Here is a 23,786-nt window from a genome sequence, read left to right as displayed (position 1 = left end):
GGTATAAAACTAGCTTTTTGACATAATAAATAACAAAAATAACAATGTAGAATATTCTTTAAAGTTCTACTATTTTCTCACATTGACCACCTCTACACTGCCTCTTCTGATTGTTAACTAAAAGTTAGGTGCAAGCCATGCAGCTTAAAATCCCACTACTTCATGACCACATTGGAGGGCCACCATGCCTTTGTCAATGCTCTTTCTCTGATTGCTAATAAGACTATGATTTACTCTGGGGGCTTTGACCAGGCCATCATGGCTTCATAGACAAAAATATGTGCTTCCTCCTTTGGTATGGCTTGTGAAATGAGGGGCCAACATGTTCAACCCTTTCTTTGATTCCTAAGAAGCAACACCCAAGCCAAAGTCAACAAAGGAAGCAACTACTATAGTAACATTTTTCATATGCAATGTGTCCATACAAACCTTATGTTCAAAGCTACAAAGGCCCACAAAAAGCTTTCACTTTTAATCCTTATTTATATTTTTCTAGAATATTTTGACCTGCTTCTTTGAACACATAGACTCTCTATTTCATTATGAAACTATCTATTCTAAATACTTAACAATTTTAAGCTTACTGTATTAATAGTTTGAACTCATCATTTATAGACACTCTTTATTATGCTATTTTAAATAAACATACTCACTATGCCTCTTTGAACATATATATTATCTGTGCTTATTTTGATATATGTGCTATCTATTCTATTTTGAACATGTTTACTATTTGTTCTATGTTTGCACCATAATACTTTGCAAGGTTTTCAATGGGTTTTAAATTATTTATACATAATAAATATATGTTATTTTGATTCTTTTACTATTTGTTCTATGTTTGCACCATAATACTCTACAAGGTTTACTATATGTTATATGTTATCATTCTGGCTTCATACTAAATAGTCCAACAATGTAACCCTTTCAATCCTAATAATTACAACAAGTTATAGGTATTGCAGTCTCCCTCCTCTCTTACCATACTTTGACATTTTTCTTAAATGCACAAATATTTTATAAACCACACTGATCTTTAAAATGTGCTTCATTGTAGGAACAACTAAAACTTTTACAATCAAAATCACATTTAGGTACTCTATATTATATTGAGAAGCTCCTTTTACATATTGAATCTCTTGTTCTCATTCAAATCAAAAGAACATTCATGTACTCTATATTATATGTAAAAGCTCCTTTTACGTATTGAATCTCCTGTTCTCATTCAATTGTGCTAAAAACTTTTATGGACAAAATACAAATTGAGTCATGTTTATTCATGCAAAATAAATCATTGCATTATTGAAATGTTTGCTTACAATTTTTAGTTACAAATTTGTTTATCTTAGACTTGAATTATGTTCATTGTTTACTCATTCCATGTCTTTGTCCCAAAATATGCTTTCCCAAGAAACTGGTGGTATATATACTCTCAAGCAACCAAACCTTCAAATAGTAGTAAAGCATCTTGTTAAATAAACTAGTTAAATCAACTAGCAAAATATGGTATTGGGTTAAATGCATACCAAATGCATTAGCAACATGAAACTTGGTAAAAGATAAATTTTGTCAAAGAGAGACCTACATGTGTGGAATATGTATGGGAAGAAAAATTAATCCTCCCATACAAATGAAACATACAGTATAATAATAGTAACATTCAAATAAATAATCAAGAATGGGATAATAAACATTGTATAATATATATTTTCCCAAAAAATTCCTATTCAAAAAAATAATATAATAGTATGAGAAAAATAGAACACAAGTCAATAGGTTTTTAAAAAATTAAAAAATACACTTTACGTTGTTTTAATTTGGGGGCACCCATTGGTTGGATGGGACCCCCAACGACCATCTCCCTTTCCTTTTGTGTTCCCTCTCATAAATTATGAGTGGTGCAAATTAATTAAATGCAACCTTGTGTGTGCAGGCTGCCCACCTTCCATGGAGACCACCCACTCATCCACTTGCTCACCCATGTGTGAGGTGATGGGAAGTGTAGGGAGTAGGTAGGGATGATAGGTGTAGCGGTAGGATAGATTAAATTAGTTGTACTTCAAATTTATTTTGTAAATTAGTAGTGGGTTTAATTAAAAGTTAATATAGTAACTATTTAAATTAGTAGTTATTATAGTAACTTTTTAATTAGTATTTAGTATAGTAATTTTTTAATCATTAGTTTTACTTGTTTTCTTGTTTGTGTTATTTTAATGATTTATCTATTTAGCAATAGAAGCTATTAGTTAGCATATATATATGCAGTTTGTTGTTAAGTAGAATAAATAAGAGTAGTAAAGGTTACTTTAATTACATAGTACTAATTGAATTAGTAGTTAGTAAATAGATTAAAATTGTAGTAAGTAAAATTATTTAGATGGTAAGTATATTTAAGTTAGTAATAGATAAATATAATTAGTTAGTAAGTGTTTTTAAAAATTGATTTGTTAGTTTAGTCTTATTTACATGTTCTATTTAATTTTGTTCATAAGTATTTTAATTTCTTAATTTAATTTTGTAAGTATGTATGTTAATTTTGTAAATTTAGTTTTGTTAGTAAGTATGTTAATTTTGTAAATTTAATTTTGTTAGTAAGTATGTTAATTTTGTAAATTAATTTAATTATTAAGTTATTTAGTTAGCATGTAAAGTAAACTAGTTAGTAAGTGTGGTCATTATAGTAGCTATTTTAGGGTTAGTTATAGTATTATTTTGTTTTACTTGGTTGGTTGATAGTGGAGTGAGTATTATTAATATGTAAGGCACTACATATATATTAAATACTATATATAACAAACATGTTATTTATTATGGATAATATTTTAGATTTAGTAATTAAATATAGATTTTTTAAATATGAAATACATGGTAACTTTTAATATATTTTTTTGTTCAACACATATTACTAATTGTTTGTATGTTTATCTAATACATGGTCTTATAGGAGTTCTTTTTGTAGGTGATTTAATTTATTACTTATATGCTTTTAACAAATTATCTAATAAGTATATTTTAATTCAATTACATGAAATGAGAAATCATGTGGAAATATTATATTCATATTATATTTTATTATGTAAACTATAATGTTGGAAATTAATCAATGACACCCTTTAAACCCTATTATTAGATGTTCCTGTTGTATTGGCTAGTTGATAGTGGAGTGAGTATTATTAATATGTAACGTACTACATACATATTAAATACTATATATAACAAAAATGTTATTTATTATGGATAATATTTTAGATTTAGTAATTAAATGTAGATTTTTTTAATATGAAATACATGGTAACTTTTAATTCTTTTTTGTTCAACACATATTACTAATTGTTTGTATGTTTATCTAATACATGGTCTTATAGGGGTTCTTTTTATAGGTGATTTAATTTATTACTTATATGCTTTTAATAAATTATCTAATAAGTATATTTTAATTCAATCACATGAAATGAGAAATCATGTGGAAATATTATATTCATATTTTATTATATTATATAAACTATAATGTTGGAAACTAATCAATGACCCCCTTTAAACCCTATTATTAGATATTCCTATTGTATTGGCATATGGGGCTTAGCAACTCAATAAGGAACGCCTTGATAAATGATAAGAGCATTTTAATTAAACATTATATTGAATTTGATATTATGATTAAGCCTAGATATTGAAAACAAAACTCTTCAATTTGCTATGGCCTCATCATCAACTATCAACTAGATTGTAAATGTTAACTGCAAGCTCATAACCTTATCGCATTGTAACCTAGTTAAGCAACTCGAAACTTGTAAATATTAAGTTAGTCATCAACCTTATTCTAACTCTTTCAATGTTAGTATGTATGTAGCTTAGTTCTTAACCTTAAAAAAGAGTGTTGGTGTGTTTTTGCCTTGATTTATGGGCATGGCAAAGTTAAATTGGGAAAGAAAGTAAGTTTAGAGAGCTCTTGATAGTAGCAACTTAATCAAAAAACATATAGAAGCACAACTCGTTCCTACATTCTACCAAGATGTATCTGTGTGAACCTAAGAGATTTCACTTCACAAAACATATCCTATTATAAACATTCTCTTGATATTTATATTATGCATTTAGTAACATCACTATTCTTTAAAGGATACTAGCTGAATGGAAGAGCACATACTTTACAAGTAGGAGGATGGTGGTTCAATTCTATCGTATGCTGATATCATTAAATTAATGATTAAATAAATTATCAAATATGTCACCAAATATATACCAAATAAACTACCAAAAATAGTACCAAATAAACTACAAAATAAACTACCAAATAATAATGATCAACTACTAAATAAATGATTAAATAAACTACCGGCTATCAACAATCAACAACCAGATAAATGACCTAATAAATCACCATATAACAACAATAAACTACCAAATAAACTACCATTTAACAACAACAAATGATCGAATTAATGACTAAATCAATATTAAAATAGTTTAGTCATAGATTTGGTTGGGAGATAAATGTCCAACAATATAGTACCACTGGTCACATGATCAAGATTAGTCATATATTTGCAATATTTAGTAGTTTATATAATCATATATTGTTGTTTTTGTACTAGTGGTGTAGTGTTTTTACTTATTAAACAACTTACAATGGCTTACCTTAGCAGCCACTTTGGGCCCCGACCTCCATTGCAAGTCATTTCCCAACATTACATATAGATAACCTACCCTAAGCTCATAAAATCACAAATCAAAGAATCATAGTTTTTCCCTTAGTCCTATACAAGTGATTTGAAAGCATAAAAAGATAAATCACAATAATACCTCAGTTCTTTATAAGCAACTCGAAACCATCCCAAAATAAATGATTGAAGACTCAAAAAGGTTAAGTCAATTATGTCATAACATTCATCTTGTAATCACATGAGGACACTAAAAGCAATAATGAACAATATAACCAAGCTCATCATAGAGCATACTGAACATATTACCATGGTTGAGTTTAAAAGATTAAGATCAAATCATCATAATACCACAAACATAGAACTCCCAAGCCTCTGGTAGACATCCTAAAAACTAGTCAACACTCTAGTCAATTCAAACCCAAAGCACAGACAACATATAGATAACAAAGTAGTTTCATAGTTTGGTTTGATTTTGAAGACATATAGTTGAGTTAACAGTAAGGTTTCAGTTTTTGTTCAATGTAAGTTTTCAAACATATGAATTTTACATTTTACCCTTAACTATATAACCCAATTCTTGAATTTAAACAAAATACACAATTGCCCCTATTTGATTTTAAGTCCATTATTCCAAAATAACTTAAGGGTAATTATTTATTTAAATTATTAAAATAATACTTATTGATTTTCAAGTAAAATAATTTACCATTTTATTAAAATCAATATTAATAATAATAATAATTAAATAAATTGAAAACTTCATTAAATAACTTTCATTATTAATTAAAATTAATTAAATCAAATTTAATTAATAACTATATTAAATAACTATATTAACATTCATTAATTATTTATTAAATTAATAAATATTAATAAAATTAGAAATAAATAATAATTTAAATTTAATATTATTAATTTTTAGTAAATCAACTTTTAAAGAAAATAATAATAAAAATAATATATAAAAAAATTGGTGTATATTTTGAAGGCCCATTGGCCTTATACCTTGTGTAGGTTATAATTTTGTCCCAGACAACAGTATTACTATTGTTGCAAGCAGCAGTGTGGCTGCTGTCATGGCTTTTAATAAGTGACAACGAGTATGGGAGGGGTGGGGATTCCCCACCCCCTCTCATTTAATATAAATTTATTTTATTATTATTTTATTTTATTTTTTAATAAAATTTTAAAATAAATTTAAAACAAAAAACCTCCCACAATTATATATATATATATATCCTAGCAATTCATTGATAGGAAAAATATGACAACCATACAAATTTTCAATACAAATTTTTCATTCCATTCAAAACCCTTCCCATTTTAATTTTCAATTTTAAATCTATTGAAAGAGGGTTTTAATGATATTTTAATCTCCACATATACAGAAGAAACCCACATGCATACCAGTATTTCCAAATTACAATATTGAAAGATTCGTCACAAAGAAATTCAGATAAACAATTCACAGTCACGAAGAAGACAAGAATATTTAAAGAATGTAATTAACTGGGTGAATCAAAACACTAGAATCTACCTAGTTCTAATGCTAAAATTGCAAACACCCAAAAGATTGTGAGAGGAATTTCTTCTCTCAAAACCTTCTCTCTAAAATTCCTTCTCCAAAATTCTCGGTCCTTGGAAAATGGACTCTCAATTGTTGATAAGGAGTTCTCTCCTAAATTTAGGATACTAATTGTGCTATCACCTGAGGGAACTCCCTGATCACAACTTTTTAACTCTCTATTATCTTTTTTGAAACTTCATGCATACTTTATGCAATTTTAAATGTCTTTAATAATTTAATTTATTTTTCACTCTTTAATTAATTTTCGAAGCATTAATTGATAAAATATTCATTAACTTAAGTAATAATAATATTTAGCATTTATTTAAAAATGATCTCCTAAATACATTATTATTAAGATTAAATTAATATTATTATGCTCTAAAATTAAACTATAATTTCGTCTCTTGAATTTCTTTAAACAAAAATTAATTTCCCAATTAATTAACTATAATTAAATATTGAAATATCATAATAATTTTCCATTAAATTAAATCATTAATTAATCTTTTAATTTGACTTAATTAATTGAAAAATCACCAAAAACCTATAAGATGAAATATGATAACCCATCATAAAATACCACATATAAGATCAAACTCTAGGGTTATAATCACGAATTTACATCATATGAAACATTCAAAAAGGTAATCATCTTAAATACTTGTCTTAATTTTTTAGGACAATTGGTTTAAAGGTTTAGGATTTGGACTCGAGAATTTAGCTCCCCTCTCTTACCATCGAGATAATGTGATAGGGTACGCTCATCCTAGCAGTTCAGGAAAGTTGATACTCAGTATTTGTAATTTGCATAAGATCCATGCATGTACAAACACATATATACTAAACTAAATAGGCAATGATAGGAAGTGGTGCATCATGTAGATCCCAACTAGTAGGTGGTTGTGACTCCCTTCCTTAACCACATCAGAAACGTCATACATAAAAAAAAATGCATGCACACCGTACACATGTAGTATGAGGTAAGTATCCATAAAAAAACACGTATAATAATCAATATAACTAATGATCATCAAATAATTGAAATCACTATAATAATCATCATCATGCATACATGAAGTAAATAGTACCAAGTAGTCTCATCATAAAATCAACTGAATATGAAACTATATATGATAATCTGAAAGATAATGCTAGTAATCATTAAGCATAAACATAAACAGGCCTAAAAGAGTTCAACAATAATCATTGAATGTAAACTAGGGGTAGGCACTACATTAAGTATTCATTCCATCTTATATAAATGTTGAAAGAACATAGTTCCTTAAGGTCAACACTCAAACGACTAGTCTATCAATGCCAATCTCAAATTATATGGATGCTCAAAGAGAAATCCCTCTCCTCGACCACTGAAGATGTTGGTGTGATTGGAGGTCATGAATGGAAGAGCTTTTGAAGTCGAGCACAACATGAAGAATGAAAGAAAGATAGAGACATAGATCACAAGGGAACAACAGAGACATAGATCACAACTAGGGCACAATAGAGACATAGATTATGTTGGCACTCAAAATTGCATTCCCATTTTGAGCATCTTTTTAAAATTTTGAGTCAAATCAAGCCCTATGAATTCCTATAAATGCGCATGTACCTAGTTGTACTTTTGAGGCCCAAGACATGTTCAATGCTTCTAACACCTTCCTTTTAGTGCGTCCACTTGTTCCATGCAGTTAAATCACCATTTTGAGCCATTCTGTGAAGTCTCGTTTTGAGAAAATTTCAAATCTACATTTTACCCTAAGTGTCAAGTAGCGACAGGAGGCTATGTTTGTGATTGAATATCTTGCACCTAGAAATGTGTCATGACCCTCTGCTTTGGGAGTATCTAGTGTCCTTACCTAAGAGCCTATGTTTCAGATTTTAAGTCATTTCGAGTTCGTTTGATTAGGTTTTGAATCCCTCAAAGTTGGTTAGTTATTGTTTCATGCTTTTGTGTAATTGCACATAATTTTGGGAAGCCCTGTTTGACATGTTATAACTTTTGACCAGTTGACCCAAATGATGAAATTCCTTTTGTGTTGCATTATAAACATTAGAAACTTGTTATGTTTCAAGTTTCAATTCATGACGAATCCATTGATCAGTTTTCAAATGCGATTCCCAACACAATTTCTATCTTTTACTAGTGTCAACATTTGCAGATTGTTTGATAGCCCTATTCGGGATGTCATAACTTGAAACTTGTGATTGGGTAGATCGAATGGATTATACCATTTTTTTTCCCTCTGAAAATACTCCAAGTGTGTCAATTTGCAAGTCATGACGAATTCGTCTGCATACTTGTCATCCGTCTGCATACTTTTCTAGGTCCATTCCATTTGCAAAAATCCCTTTTCTACCATTGTTTCAATCTATAAAATCGGAGTAGCCCATTTTGACCACTTGCCATTTGTGCCCAGTTATTTTTCATGAGCCCAAATCGTAGATCCATACTCTCCTCATGACAGAGAATCAATGTCCTAGTTTTTGTCTTGCCAATTGTCAGTTTACCCAGTTTTCAAAGCCAATTCTGAACAAGATTTAGTGTTTTGACATGTTTTCTTGTAGGTAGTTCTAAGATGTCAACTTTGATGGTCAATATCTTTTGACCCCGAATTCGTCATTAGAAAAGATTTAACAAGGTGCAAGTATGTAGAACAGAGAATTAGTGTGTTGACTTTTAGAGCCCGATTAGGTTTTTGGATCAGTTTTTAAGGCCAGTTAAAGGACCTCCTGGCACAAAGTTGACTAGTTATAGAAAGTGATAAAATGAGCATTATTGGATGGTTCAATAATCAGACTTGATTCTAGTCAAATTGAGATGGTTAATGGATCAATTCTATAGTTTAGTTGCTCAAAAATGAAATTTTTTTTAGTCGGACCCACTGTGGGGCCCAACTAGTATTAGACTGATGAAGACATTGGGGGTTTTTTAAAATCTCCATAGAAAGATTATAATGGTTATTATTATGTGTTTTGGGTTGGACAATCAAGTTCTCAATATTTGACATAGTTGTGAGAGAATTTGAAAAATGTTACAAGTTTGGTATCAGTACTTGAGCTCCCCTACTTCCAATAGCAAAAGCAGTTGTGGACTTCTCCTCTCTTAATATTACTAAAGAAATGCAACAATAATTGGTGATTGCCTTGCTTGAATGCTAGAGTTTTGTAAGGGTGAAGTTTTACAATCAAAATCATGTGGGTGATTGGGTACTCAGTTTGGTATGTTGATTAAGTACATGTTTGAAGTGTATCAACAGGGAGCAAGGAGCTAGGCACACCATACCATAAAATTACAAGTAAAGGAAGAGGTGCTTTTCCATTTTGAAGAGAGCGAAGATAAAGTTCATCATCTAGACAAAGCCCCAGTCTTGGACAATCCCAATGCTATTGCTATCAATGTGAGTCCAATTGAATATGGACATGTGCTCCTCATTCCTTAAGTGCTGGACTACTTGCCTATCTCTCCACGCATTCAAATTAAAAAGGGTAGTGACATGCAAAGAAAGAAGAAGCCCTATGTGAGGATAGAGCCAAACGTATGAATAAAAAGAGCACTAGATTGCTATGAAAGCCATAGCATATAAATAAGGAATCTACACATGGTCAAGGAAGAAACACAAAGTAGGGAAGCATGCATAGCGTAAGAAGCTAGATAGAAGAAGATCATGCCCTTAGAAAAGGGAGCCAATGTGAGAAAATATGTTCATAGTTAAAGAAATGCCCCACGCAAAAGACAAAGGGCATTGAAGGTAGTAGCACGAGTGTTCATGCCATTAAAAGAGTAGTCCACACTAACATTAAACTGCCCACGTTGAGGAAAAGGCAACCCGCAGTAAGCTAAAGAGGAGAGGATGCTTTTTGCAGGCAATCAATGCCATAAAAAAGAAAAGACATGCGATAAAAGGAAGGAAATGTTGGAACAAGACCCTACGTAACAAAAAGGAGTAGCTCACATGAAAATAACCAAGAAAAATAAGGAGATGTTTGCTGATGATAGCAATACTCATACATTAGAGCTTTTGATGAGATTCAATCTGTAAAATGGATGGGTGCACTTTTAGTTGGCATTCTTGTTCATCTTGGTTACTCAGAGATATTACACATGCAAGAATCTTAAAAAAAAAAGTAGAAGCAGATGAAGCTAAAAAAGATAATCCACTCTTACCCATTTAGGGACCTGCCTGCAATTCTTCAGGTCATTTAGCTGGCTGGCACACATTCAATTCAATTCCATATGCTAAGCTAAGTGTCAGATTGATTGATGATAAGGCCACAGTGTTGCCAAGGAGATTAGAGTTGGCAGGTTTCACTCTTAATTCAATATTGGTCTAGGAAGACAGTGCTAAACCATCTTGGGTTCGTGACTGGGATCACTGGACTAAAGATGGCTAGGCTCTAGAGAGTCCTTTGTCTATTTTGAAAGATGATTCCTTTGTTGAGCCACTTGTTAGATGTGGTCGCAATATATTATTATGGTGGCTTTGCGTGGAGGCTCGTGCAGATAGTAAATTTCCTCATGGATGGATTATAGACCCCCCACTAGAGATTGTGGTTCCTGCAAAATGCACGCCATGGCATGATCCACCTGTACACCTACATGAAAGTGTACCTCAACATGAATTATCTATACAAGATGGAATCACCAATCTAGATCATTCTAAGAAACAACAAATAAAACCTTCCAAGCCAAAGAGAAATAAAATGAAATGTGATGTCCAAATTGAAGCTCAACAAGTCTCAGGGGTTTTAGAAAGTGATGGGAAGACATATGAGATTGTTTCTTGATGGAGTGGAAAAGGTTGAATTGGCCCATATTAAACTTGATCAGCATAGGAGCCATGGCTAGGAGTAATAGAAGAAGAAAGAGATTGCACGAGTTGCGCAGAGTAGGGTCATATGCAAAATACTCACAACGCAATATCCCACATGCATTGTGAGAATGAGTTTTAATGTGTTTTTATATCCAAGCACTCATATTACAAGTTGTCTTAAAGACATGCACTTTTTGGAAGCCTCAAGTTGCATGGTGGGGAACGTGGTCAGCTAGCTTGGAGGTGACCCGGTGAAAATTTTAGAAAAATACGTGCACGTGTTGATGTGGCATTAAAATTCCCAAACACACACGATCACGCCACATGTCAGATCTTGTGATAGGCACAATTCTGCAAGAAAAAGATGCTCACAGGTTAAAGAAAGTGGGTAAGTGGGCTGCCACCACCTGGCAGCGGGCCCTGCATGTGTGATGAGGTGGTGCATACAAGCAGGTTCAAATGTGAAGCACAAGATCATGACACGTGTCATGATTTGATGATCAATGCATGCCCACAAATTCAAGATGCTCACTAGTTAAGTATTGTAGGCATGCGGGGAAATGACATGTGGCACGAGGCCCGCTCAGCAATGACAAGGCATGGTGATGTGGTGGGGATAGATCCAAGACCAATAGTAATGTGCCATGTAGCAATGCCCAACAGACCAATCATAACTCTCCAATTCTGGAGTTAGTTTTTGCACAAGAAGCAGTCTGTTTGAGCTACAGGAGGTTTTCTTCCAGATTCCTATCTTGTAATTGTATTCAAGTAATGAAGTTTAGAACTATTTCATAACATGGAAATGACTTGAATATCAGTAAAAGATAGTGAAAATGCAGTTGGGGTCATTTCTAAGTCAGTTGAATGGGGTTTTCACCAACATTTTCATAAGGCATATCAGATATTTTGGCAAACAAAGGATTTCATCATTCAGTAAGAGATATTTTGCAAATTAGTTACAAAGTAATGATGAAACCAAATCAGATCAATTTGTGGAAAGAGGAAGGAGGTCTTACAACTGGAAAAGATTGATTCCAAGTGGATAGATGGCAGTTGTAGATCAGATCCGGGAATTCCCTCATCCTATATCTTTTTTCCTTCTTCTCTTTTGCAAGGGTTGGCAGTTTGCTCTGGGTAATACCAGCAAGGTTCCAGTTCTACTATTGAAATCATGGTTGTTGATGGTTTTGGTTCCTGTCTATTGAGCTGAGCTCTAGCAATGAAGGCCAGACACCTGTTCATGTGCAAATTTTCATTTCATGTCATGTATTGTCATTCTGAGATATTAGAAATTGATGCTAGATTATGTGAAGTATCTTGAGTTACATTTTGTGTTACTAGTTTGTGTATTTGGTCTTTCCAAGGATAAATACAAAAGGATATTTACATGATTTATCTGTGTTCTCTAATTCCATCTCCTAATTCTTCATGTGCTATTAACTTTGGGATTAAATGGATAAGGTTCATGTGATTTAAGGTAGCTTGGATGAGTTGTATGTCAGATCTATTGTTGCTTTTGACTCAAAGAGTTAAGTAAATGCTTCATCATTTTGATAGGGTTTTTGGGTGCACGAAGGGGATATTGCATAAGTATGGGATTTGGGATTTCAGTTGACAAACTTGATTGTAATGCAATCTAGTTAGGTCATCCTACTTGTAATGATTCTATGTTTCAATGGATAAGGCACTGATCACTAAATTAGATGCAAGCTGATATGAATGTCATTTGCACAAATCTTTTATTCAAAATAAATTCAGTATTTCATGTGTTGTAGTGGGCTGAAAAGAATTAACCCTCACTCAACTTATGAGATTCATAGATTTGCATTTAGCTACTATAGATCTGTGTCATTTCATGAGTAATCAGGAGATATAAGGGGTTTTCATCTGCAGTAAATAGGTTCAGATTTATGTTTTAAATGCATTGGTACCATATCTTAGAACCTCAAGGTTAACCCGCCTAGGTCTTGTAGAGCCTGAAGTGAAGAAGGAGTCATGCCTTATAGTTGGCCCAAGATTGCAGTCTAGTGTATCTGTCATAGGAAGTTGCTAGCCTTAGATGCATTTATCTAGTTTCTTGGTCATTTTCAAAACTATTAAATTAGGAGCCAACAGATCACAAGGGCACAATAGAGACATAAATCATAAGTAGGACACAATAAAGACATACTAGAAGGGCACAAAAGAGACATAGGTAAAAACTAGGGAACATCAGAGACATAAATATTTATCGGACTAATTATACACCTATATAAATGAATATTTTATTGTATTAATTATATAGATCAAATAGATAAAAAATATAACTTCTATAATGAGATAGATTGTAATGTAGTTAGATGTTGAATAAATAAAGTAGTTTCTGAGTGTTAAATTTTTTTAATGTATTGTTGTTGTTGTGTTTATGCATACTTTAATACTAATTGATATAATGTGTGGACTGAAAGGATTATTAAACCATAATATATCTAGTTGAAGAAGATATTTAAAATAAATAAAAAAAGAATCCTGAAGCGTAGATCAACCAAAAATGAAAAAGCTTATGTTTAACCTATACGATATTCATAGAAGATAGAAAATGGATACAATAAATATCACTTTGTTCTAAGACAAAATCAACTAGGGCCCAAACCTTTACAATAATGAAGAAGAACATTAACGCTGTAGTTGACAAAAGAATCCCAAACTAACTTGGGATTTATCGCTTGATATAAACATAAAACTTAAGAGTATAAACATACATTGCATAGTAAATGTTCCTTTTATTGTAAATTTACTAAGAGCTTTGTAGTAGGAAGAACACATTGGAATTAAATGGTTTGATATACAAAAAATGCCATAAAAGAGGTATAGGTAAGATACAAGGTCTATGAGAGAGAATCTCATTAAAGAGACATTAATAATCCATGACATACTATAGGTCTTCCAATAGATATCAAGCATCTTCTTCTCATAGAGGATCTTAAAGATCAAGGAGTCACACCCTATAGAGGAGCACATGGTAGATGTATAGACGATGCATGTTTCAATAGATAGGTCATATTTTGTCTAGTATTAATTATGACCCAAATATTCTTTATGTGTGTGTGGGCGCATGTGCATGCACACGTGTGTGTGTGATGTTTCATCTTTATTTTTTCTTACAATGTATCTTTGATTGATTTTCATGTGAGAAATAACATAATAATTAAATTGCTAAACATTTGATGAATGAAATGAATACTTATAAAGAATATATTTACATGTTCTTAAATTAGAATCTATTATAGTATATGATTAAATTAAAAGAAGACATGTGTCAGTATCCTCTAAGTAATACCTTAATCATAAATAATTAATGTATTACACATAATATCCAAGTCCCAAACATGAATTTTTTTTGTCAGGAATGAAGCAAGATATGAAAGAACACATAATGCTTTAAATGTAAGGAAAATACAAGCACACAATAATATGTGGATAATGAGAGAGGAAAAAAAATGAAAAGATAATGTTAACCATAGTATAGACACAAGTGCAATGCATATATAGGGTCTTTAAGTGGTACACCATCCATTGTAGCTATTGTGTATGCATCAATTCCATAGGATTCCATGATAATGTAGGATAAAAGCCAATTTGGACTGAACTTTCTTTTCTTACCATGTAGAGCATTAACATTATGTTGATTCTCAAAAAGTACTATCTCCAATAAAAAAATATCATTTAATTTCTTTATTGGTTTACCTTTTTTGAAGAAGTTTATGATATGCTTTGATGTATCCAAGGGTATTAATTTGATGTTCATCCAATACTTAATGGAATGAGTTCAAGATATACGTTGATTACCTATCCCCTATTTTTCTTCATTTATACCTCTCTTCATCATGGTAAAGAGCCTAGGTGTTGTTGTACACCTATCCTCTTGTGACATCCTTTGATTAAAACACCCTACATTTATGATTCAATGTGCTATATGTTGGAAATCTGATTGAAAAGATCATTGCTGAAGGATGAAGAAGATTGTTTATAAAGAGGGAGATTGTTGATGAAGAATGTTTTCAATCATTGTTTTGTCACTAATGTCAAACCTACTATTTGTTGGAATGACAATCGTTTATACGATCCAAGTACTATCACTTAGTTGATTGATGAAGAGCATTTAATCAACAAGATGTAACAAAAGTACCAAAAGAAAAGGTTGAGTTATGGTTTTGTAATGAATCACAAGGATCAATTAAGACATTAGTAAAATGATATATTGAGAATATATTTGAAGATATAGAGGTTGGCCACACTTAGAAACACTTGAGGAATAAGTTGCAACAAGGTTGTCTGTAAAGTTTAACTAAGTTCATTAGTGAGTTTTGAGAAAGCTAGTTCATGCCAAGCAGATTTTTAGTTAGTGCCAAGAAAATGCAAAATCTAGTGTGTGCCAAGTGATACAGAAGGAGCTGAGCAAAGTTTAGGTGCCAAGAATCAAAAAAACTTAGTGGATGCCTAGTGAATCCACAGTAGGTGTCAAGTATCAGTGAAACATAGTTGGTGCCAAGTAACATAGTATGTGCTAAGCACCAAAATTTCAATAGTGCCAAGCTGCTACATTATGTGAAAAGTAAAAGATTCACCAAATTTGAGCCAACAAGGTTGTTACCTTGAATTTTTTCAACCTCATGGAGGATAAGGATGATGAGTTGGAGGCACAAAATTTTAGATAAACTATTTTAAGGAAAATTTAGGAGGATTCTTCATGATGTTTCTAAAAGGAATAAGATATGGGTTAGATTCAATGAATCCTACCTAATCCATTCAAACTAAAATTTAAGGAGGGAAGAATTGAGCGAGAAAAGCAATTCTAGACTTCTATTTAAGAAGACACACACCAAGAAGCAAGAGTTGCTGGTTTGCCAAGTTGCAAAGTGGTTGAAAGGTGTCAAGAAGAAGGAAGGAAGAACAAAGCATAGAGACTATGCTTCAATAAGTGGCCATATAGGAAATTGCACTTGTGTATTGAGCAAGGAGACTCAAGGAGACAAAGCTTGAAAGGAGGTCAAGCTATCAGAACTACAAAGACTGAAAGCCAGGAAAATTGTGAAGAGCTAAACAAATATCTTAAATCTACTAGTTAAGTTGTGAGTTGTATTTAGTCAAAAGTCCTTGTTGTTACTCTCTAACAATTGTGTCAGCTAGGGTAAAATCCTATAGACTTAGGTTGGTTTAACAACCATTTGTAAATCCTTTAATAGGGTGGTATTTCAAGTGAATGTTCTAAAGTCCTCTAACTAGGAGCACTTCTAATAGGGTGGTTAAATCGTTTAACTAGGTCACATTTGACAGTGTTGTAGCCTTTAATAGTGTAGGCCTTTCACAGGGCATCACTTCAGAAGAGTGAGAATTGAGTAGCATGTTACTAGTGGTTTTTCCCAAATTGGGTTTCTGTGTAAATCATCATGTTATGTGTTGATTTTTCATGTATTATCATTGCATGTTGATTTTCAGTAACATGCTAAGTAGGAAAGTTTAAGCTAGGGTGAATGAACAAGTTTGATGGGTTCACTTTACTTGATGAAAGTTTTAATTGGACATAAAGACCTTGAATAATTGATTCACCCCCCCCTTAGTTATTCCAAAAAATTTCTAACAATTGGTATCATAGCCATCTGCTGATTTAATTTAAAGGTACTAGAAGCAGGAAGATCAAGATGTCCAAGAGAAAAGTTCCCAAGCCTAACAGAGACAACTCCACTGCATGGAAAAGGTTGATGAAGTTGCATTTGGGATCAATAAGTGATCATGCACTAACCTCAATTGAAGTAGAACATGTTGATTTGGCTATACCCACTGTAGAAGATATGAAGAAAAAGGAGCATAATCAAACAATGCTGGAGATTTCCTTACCCTCAACTATGCTAAATTTGATGACATCAAGGGATGTGACTCTGCATTCAAGATGTGGAGGACCTTGACTGATATCTATGGAGGAGATTAGAATGTTCAAAGAGCAAAAAGAGAAAGCCTCATATGAAAGTTTGATGACATGAAAATGGAGGAAGGTGAGAATGTTGCTCAATATGCCTCCTGAATGAAAGAAGTGGTAAGTGCAATAAGAAGTTTGGGTGGTCATTTGGAAGATGATACAGTTAATAAAAAATACTTAAGAACCTTGCTCCCCATTTATGCTATTAGAGTTTCAGCCATCCAAGAGCTAATGTGTGTCCCAAGAAATTAGTTAACCTTTGAAGGAATAGTAGGAAGATTCAATGCATTTGTGTTGTCCAACTTTGATAATTACAGACTTGAGAACCTTGAATATACTTTCAAGGCCAAGTTGACATTGAAAGACACTAAGGAGGTGAAATCAAAGAAGAAGAAAAAGGGAAAACATGCATCCTATGATAGTAGTACAAATGAAGAAGATGTGGAACAATTGGAAGCACTACTGGCCAGAAGATTTCACAGAGGCAAAGGTAAATTCAAAGGTAATTAACCTATCATTTGTTTTAACTACAATGAAGTAGGACATATTGCTAGAAGGTGTACACAGAAGAAGAACTACAAAGAAGGAAACAAGTACAAGAACTAAAGAGAATATGATGGTAGAGATTACAAAGAGAAGAGCAAAAGATGTTACATTGTTGAAGAGGATTCTGACGAGAATGATGATGAAGTATTCTATGTAGCTATGAAGGATGAATTAGATGAAGATGAGGCAACAACACTGGTAACCTCTGTGAACAAAAATGACAAGTAGATCATAGATAGTGGATGCTCACATCATATGACAAGAGACAAAAGTTAGTTTATTACCTTTACTCAATACAATGGAAATAGTGTTAGATTTGGTAATGATGCTCCATGTCAAATAAAAGGAAAAGGTTCTATTAAAATTACAGGAAAATCTCATGTGATAATGCATACTATGTTGAAGGATTGAACTACAATTTGCTGAGTGTGTCACAATTAGGCAATATAGGTTGCAAAGTAGAATTTGGAAACAAAACTGCCAAAAATTTATGACACTGATGGGAAAAGGAGAACAAAATAGGAGTAATTTGTTTTACCTAGATATGGTAGATGCAACTTGTCTTATTGTAAAACTTGATGATGTGTGGTTATGGCATAAAATGTTATGTAATGTTAACTTTGATAATTTGATTAGCATCAGAAAAAAGAAGAAAGTCAGAGGTTTGCCTAAACTAAAGAAGTCTGAAAATATCATGTGCAAACAATGTCAACTAGGAAAGATGACCAGGTCAAGTTTCAAAAGAAAAGTCTACACTTCCAAAGAAGTACTAGAGTTAGTGCATATTGACCTATGTGGTCCAATAGAAGTACAAAGCTACCAAGGAGATAGATGCATAATGCTATTTTTGGATGACTACTCTAGAATGATGACTACCATGTTCTTAAAGAAAAAATCTGATGCATTTCAAATGTCTAAAGTGCTTGAGATTAGATAGAGGAGGAGAGTTTACATTAAAAGAATTCAAGACTTTTTGCAATGATAAAGGAATCAAAAGACAAAAATCAGCTCAAAGAACTCCACCTCAAAATGGATTTGCAAAAAGAAGGAACAAATCAGTGATAGATTGTGCCAGAACATTAATGATGGAGAAAAATGTGCTTTGAAGTACTGGAGAGAAGCTATAAGTACTGTTGTTTACACCCTAAATCGAGTACAAGTTAAGAAAGGTACAAATGCAACACCTTTTGAACTATGATATGGTCACTCACCTAATGTAAAACATTTCAAAGTGTTTGGTTGTAAATGCTATATTCTTAAAGATACTAGAAATGACAAGTTTGATACAAAGAGTGATGAAGGTATATTCCTTAGATACTCCACTAGAAGCAAAGCATATAAGTGTTTGAACTCTAACACTAACAAGATTGTGGAGAGTGCAAATGTAAATTTTGATGAGCATACAAAAGTCCAAGTTGATGAATCCAAGAAATCAGAAGATTATAGATATTTTGTATACTTCTATGAAGGAATGCCTACTAAAGATGAAGTTGCCAACCAAGTTGAGAATCAACAAATTTTTTTAGAATTAGCTAAGTCATAGCTAGTGAATGCTGAGCTACATTCAAAAGTTGAGTTGTAGAATGAGGAAAATGCACATTCTAACTCTAAAATTAGTACAAATGGAAGAGATAATGAAATACTAGATAGAGATGTACACAGTGACTCTGAAGCTTAAGGACCAAACATGGAAAGAAGGATAGAACCAAGATTATCCAAATATGTGAGAAGACATCACCCTACGAAAAAAATCAATGGTGACAAGTAACCTAGACCAATGACAAGGAACAATCTAAGGAATTAATCATGTTTGTTGAGCAAGATTGAGCCCAAAATAGTCAAAGATGCACTGCAAGATGATAATTGGCATAAAGCTATGGAAGAAGAGATAGATCAGATTGAGAAGAACAAAATCTGGACCCTAGTTCCTAGACCAGCTAATAAGAATGTGATTGGTACCAAATGGGTCTTTGGAAACAAACTTGATGAGAATGGTGAGATAACAAGAAATAAGGCCAGACTCGTCTGCAAAGGGTATGTACAAGAAGAAGGACTAGACTATGGGGAAACAGTTGCTCGTGTTGCAAGAATGGAAGGAGTAAAAACACTACTTGCATATGCTACTTATAAAAGATTCAAAGTCTAATAGATGGATGTAAAGTCTACTTTTCTGAATGATATATTGGAAGAAGAAGTCTACATAGAACAACCAAAGGGATTTTTTGATGACAACAACAAGGATATGGTTTACAAATTGTGTAAAGCACTCTATGGTCTAAAGAAAGCACCTAGAGTGTGGTATGAGAGACTGCATAAATACCTTGTGAAGATAGGATTTTAGGGAACATATGACAAAGAAAACTTGTACATCAAAGTATAAAAAAGTAGAGATATTTTGATATCTAAATTTTTTGTTGATGATATAATATTTGGAGGAAAAGATGTTCTATGCAAAGATTTTGTTGACCAAATGAAACATGAGTTTGAGATGTCAATGTTTAGAGAAGTCAAATTCTTTGTTAGATTACAAGTACATCAACTAAAGCATGGTATATTTGTGACCCAATCAAAATATATCAAGGAGATACTTAAGGCATTTAGATTAGAAGACTCAAAGCCAATCAGTACACCAATGGTAATAGGACATAAGTTATCCAAAAATGATGAGTCAGCTAAAGTAAATCAGACAATGTATAGATCAATGATTAGAAAGTTACAATATGTTGTACATAGTAGACCAGACATTGCATTAGCTATTGGAATAATGGCAAGATTTTCTGCTAACCCAAGAAAAAATCATTTGATGGCAGTAAAAAGAATATTGAGGTACCTAAAAGGAACATATGACTTTGGCTTATATTACAAGAGGAGTGAAAATTTTGAATTGAAAGCCTACACTAATGTAGATTAGGGAGGTAATATTGATGATAGAAAGAGCACCAGTGGAGGAGCACTTTTCTTAGGTAAATGATTGGTTACTTGGACTAGCAAGAAGCAAAGTTGTACCTCATAGTCTACAATAGAAGCTAAATATGTTGTTGCTGCAATCAACTGCACCAATATTGTATGGATCAAACATCTGCTACAAGGTATAAAGGAAGAGGTAACTGAACCTATGACACTTTATTATGATAACACAAGTGCCATCAACATATCAAAGAATCCTATGATGCATGCCAACACAAAGCATATTGCAATTAAGTATCATTATGTAAGAGAATTGGTATATGAGAAGCAAGTCAGGATGGAATATGTCAGCTCAAAGGAATAGATTGTTGATATCTTCACAAAAGCACTACCTAAAGATGCATTTGAGTATCTTAGAGGCAAGTTAGGGGTGATACCCCTAGCCAAGGCTACTTAAGTAACAACAAAACATCCCTACATCAAATAGATTGATTGTTAAAATATTATAAATTGATTTAGAGGATACTTACTTTAGGATTTTGCCTGAAGTAATCAAAGTGCTAAAGTTCCAAATCAGTCACAAGCAAGGTGACAGAGGGAGAAGTTGGAGTACCTACAAATGCTACACTAGCATCTTAAGATGCTGAGATAATGTGTCTTTGGCATTGTTGTCAAAGAGGAAAAAATAACAAAAAATGATCAAATCTATAGAATCAAATGGACAAAGGGAGAAATAATGTAAGAGGGAGTGAGGAGTAGTACAAGATAAAAGTAAATAGAGGGAGAAAAAGAGTGTTTAGGGAGAAATAATAGAAAACAAGAAAAAAGTAAATAGTAGCCCAGAGGGAGGAAATAGTGCAGACAAGAATCAATTAGAGGAATAGTAGAACAAAAAAAAGGGAAACAGGAGAAGATAGTTTATCAGCAAAGGGAATCATAAGCTAGTTTATGTTGCTAATAGAATAAATAGTTTTAAATTAAGTTATCTTTTTGGCATTTGATTTATTGTTTTAACCTAGTTAGCATTTTGATAACTTGGTTGATTAGTTTGGTTTTCCATCAATGTCAAACAGGGAGATTGTTGGAAATCTAATTAAAAAGATCATTGTTGAAGGACGAAGAAGATTGTTTATAAAGAGGAAGATTATTGATGAGGAATGTTTTCAATCATTACTTTGTCATTGTGTCAAACCTATTATTTTTCGAATGAAAATTTCTTATATGATCCAAGTACTATCACTTAGTTGATTGATGAAGAGGATTTAATCAACAAAATGTAACAAAAGTACCAAAAGAAAAGGTTGAGTTATGGTTTTGTAATGAAGTGCAAGGATTAGTTAAGACAATGGTAAAATGTTATATTGAAAATATACTTGAAGATATAGAGGTTGGCCACACTTAGAAACACTTGAGGAATAAGTTGTAACAAGGTTGTCTACAAAGCTTAACTAAGTTCATTAGTGAGTGCCAAGCAAGCTAGTTCATGCCGAGCAAATTTTTAGTTAGTGCTGAGAAAATGCAAAATCTAGTGTGTGTCAATTGATACAGAAGGAGCCAAACAAAGTTTAGGCGCCGAGCATTAGAAAAACTTAGTGAATACCAAGTGAATTCATAGTAGGTGTTGAGCATTAGTGAAATGTAGCTGGTGCCAAGTAACACAATCTGTGTTGAGCACTAGAATTTCAATAGTTCCAAGCTACTGTATTATGTGAAAAGTAAAAGATTCACCAAATCTGAGCCAACAAGGTTGTTACCTTGAATTTTGTGAACTTGATGGACGATACAGATGATGAGCTGGAGGCAAAGAATTTTAGATAAACCATTTTTAGGTGAATTCAGGAGGATTCTTCATGATGTTTCTAGAAGGAACAAGATATGGGTTAGATTCAATGAATCCTACCTAATCCATTCAAACTAAAATTTAACGAGGGAAGAATTGAGCAGGAAAAGCAATTCTAGACTTCTATTTAAGAAGACACCGATCAAGAATCAAGAGTCATTGGTTTGCTATGTTGTGAAGTGGTTGAAAGGTGTCAAGAAGAAGGAAGGAAGAACAAAGCACAGATACTATGCTTTGATAAGTGGCCATATAGGAGATTGCACTCATTTATCAAGCAAGGATACTCAAGGAGACAAAGCTTGAAAGGAGGTCAAGCTGTCAGAGCTATAGAGACTGAAAGCCAGGAAAATTGTGAAGAGCTAAATAAAGATCTAAAATCTGCAAGTTAAGTTGTGAGTTATATTAGGTCAAAATCCCTTGTTGTTACTCTCTAACAATTGTGTCAGCTAGGGTAAAATCCTATGGTTTGTTTAAAAACCATTTGTAAATCCTTTAACAGGGTGGTATTCCAAGAAAATGTTCTAAAATCCTCTAACTAGGACCACTTCTAATAGGGTGGTTAAATCCTTTAACTAGGTCACATTTGATAGTGTGTTGTAGCCTTTAACAGGGTAGGCCTTTCACAGGGCATCACTTTAGAAGAGTGAGAATTGAGTAGCATGTTATTCGTGGTTTTTTTCAAATTGGGTTTCCACGTAAATCACCATGTTATGTGTTGATCTTTCATCTATTATCATTACATGTTGATTTTCAATAACTTGCTAAGTAGGAAAGTTTAAGCTAGGATGAATGAACAAGTTTGATGGGCTCACTTTACTTGATGAAAATTTTAATTGGACATAAAGACCTTGAATAACTGAGTCACCCCCCCTCTGAGTTATTCTAAAAAATTTCTAACACTATATCCCCAAATGATGCTTCCAAATAGCCACACACACCTATACTTCAATAGTTTTTAAATTGTTGATAATACATTACCCACAAAGAATGGTTGTTGCTGAGTAGAAATGAAACAAGTTTGCATCCTATTACCAAACATGACATTGTTGCTAAAATTCAAAGGACAAATTTGAATCCCTACTTCTGATTATGCAATATTTTTTTTGCTAATTATGATGTAATTAACACTAGCACATGTTTTGTAAACTAATATTTATTTAGTCCAATATTTCAAAAAAATTAAATATTGATGCATTGAGGAAAAATAATAGTAGACTCATATATTGAAGCCTTGCTTACTATAGATGCATCTATGCACTTTGATTAATAGAGAGTGGAAATTGGTTTTATTAGAGTCACCATGGAAATGGATGCACAAATAGATAGAACACACATACTTGATTTAGACACCTTCTCACACTATTCAAGAATGGTAGTTTTATTTCCCTCAATTCACATTATTTTTATGATCATTTTTTATATTCACCAAAATAGAAAAATCATGATTGGTGTTTTAAGATGTCTCAAAAGCGTAGGAAGTAGGAAAGCTTAG

At 32.4% G+C, this 23,786-nt stretch overlaps 1 pseudogene; it reads left to right on the top strand.

The window, feature by feature from the left end:
* Positions 1 to 10,214: 10,214 nt before the first annotated feature.
* LOC149570323 (beta-1,4-xylosyltransferase IRX14 pseudogene) lies at positions 10,215 to 11,019 on the top strand (annotated as a pseudogene).
* Positions 11,020 to 23,786: the final 12,767 nt, after the last annotated feature.

The sequence above is a fragment of the Cupressus sempervirens genome, chromosome 3, assembly GCF_028749045.1.
Source record: "Cupressus sempervirens isolate cs-2001-9-10 chromosome 3, ASM2874904v1, whole genome shotgun sequence".
Taxonomy (NCBI): Eukaryota; Viridiplantae; Streptophyta; class Pinopsida; order Cupressales; family Cupressaceae; genus Cupressus; species Cupressus sempervirens.
Note: the sequence above shows the minus strand (reverse complement) of the source record. Positions and strands in the feature narration are given on the sequence as shown.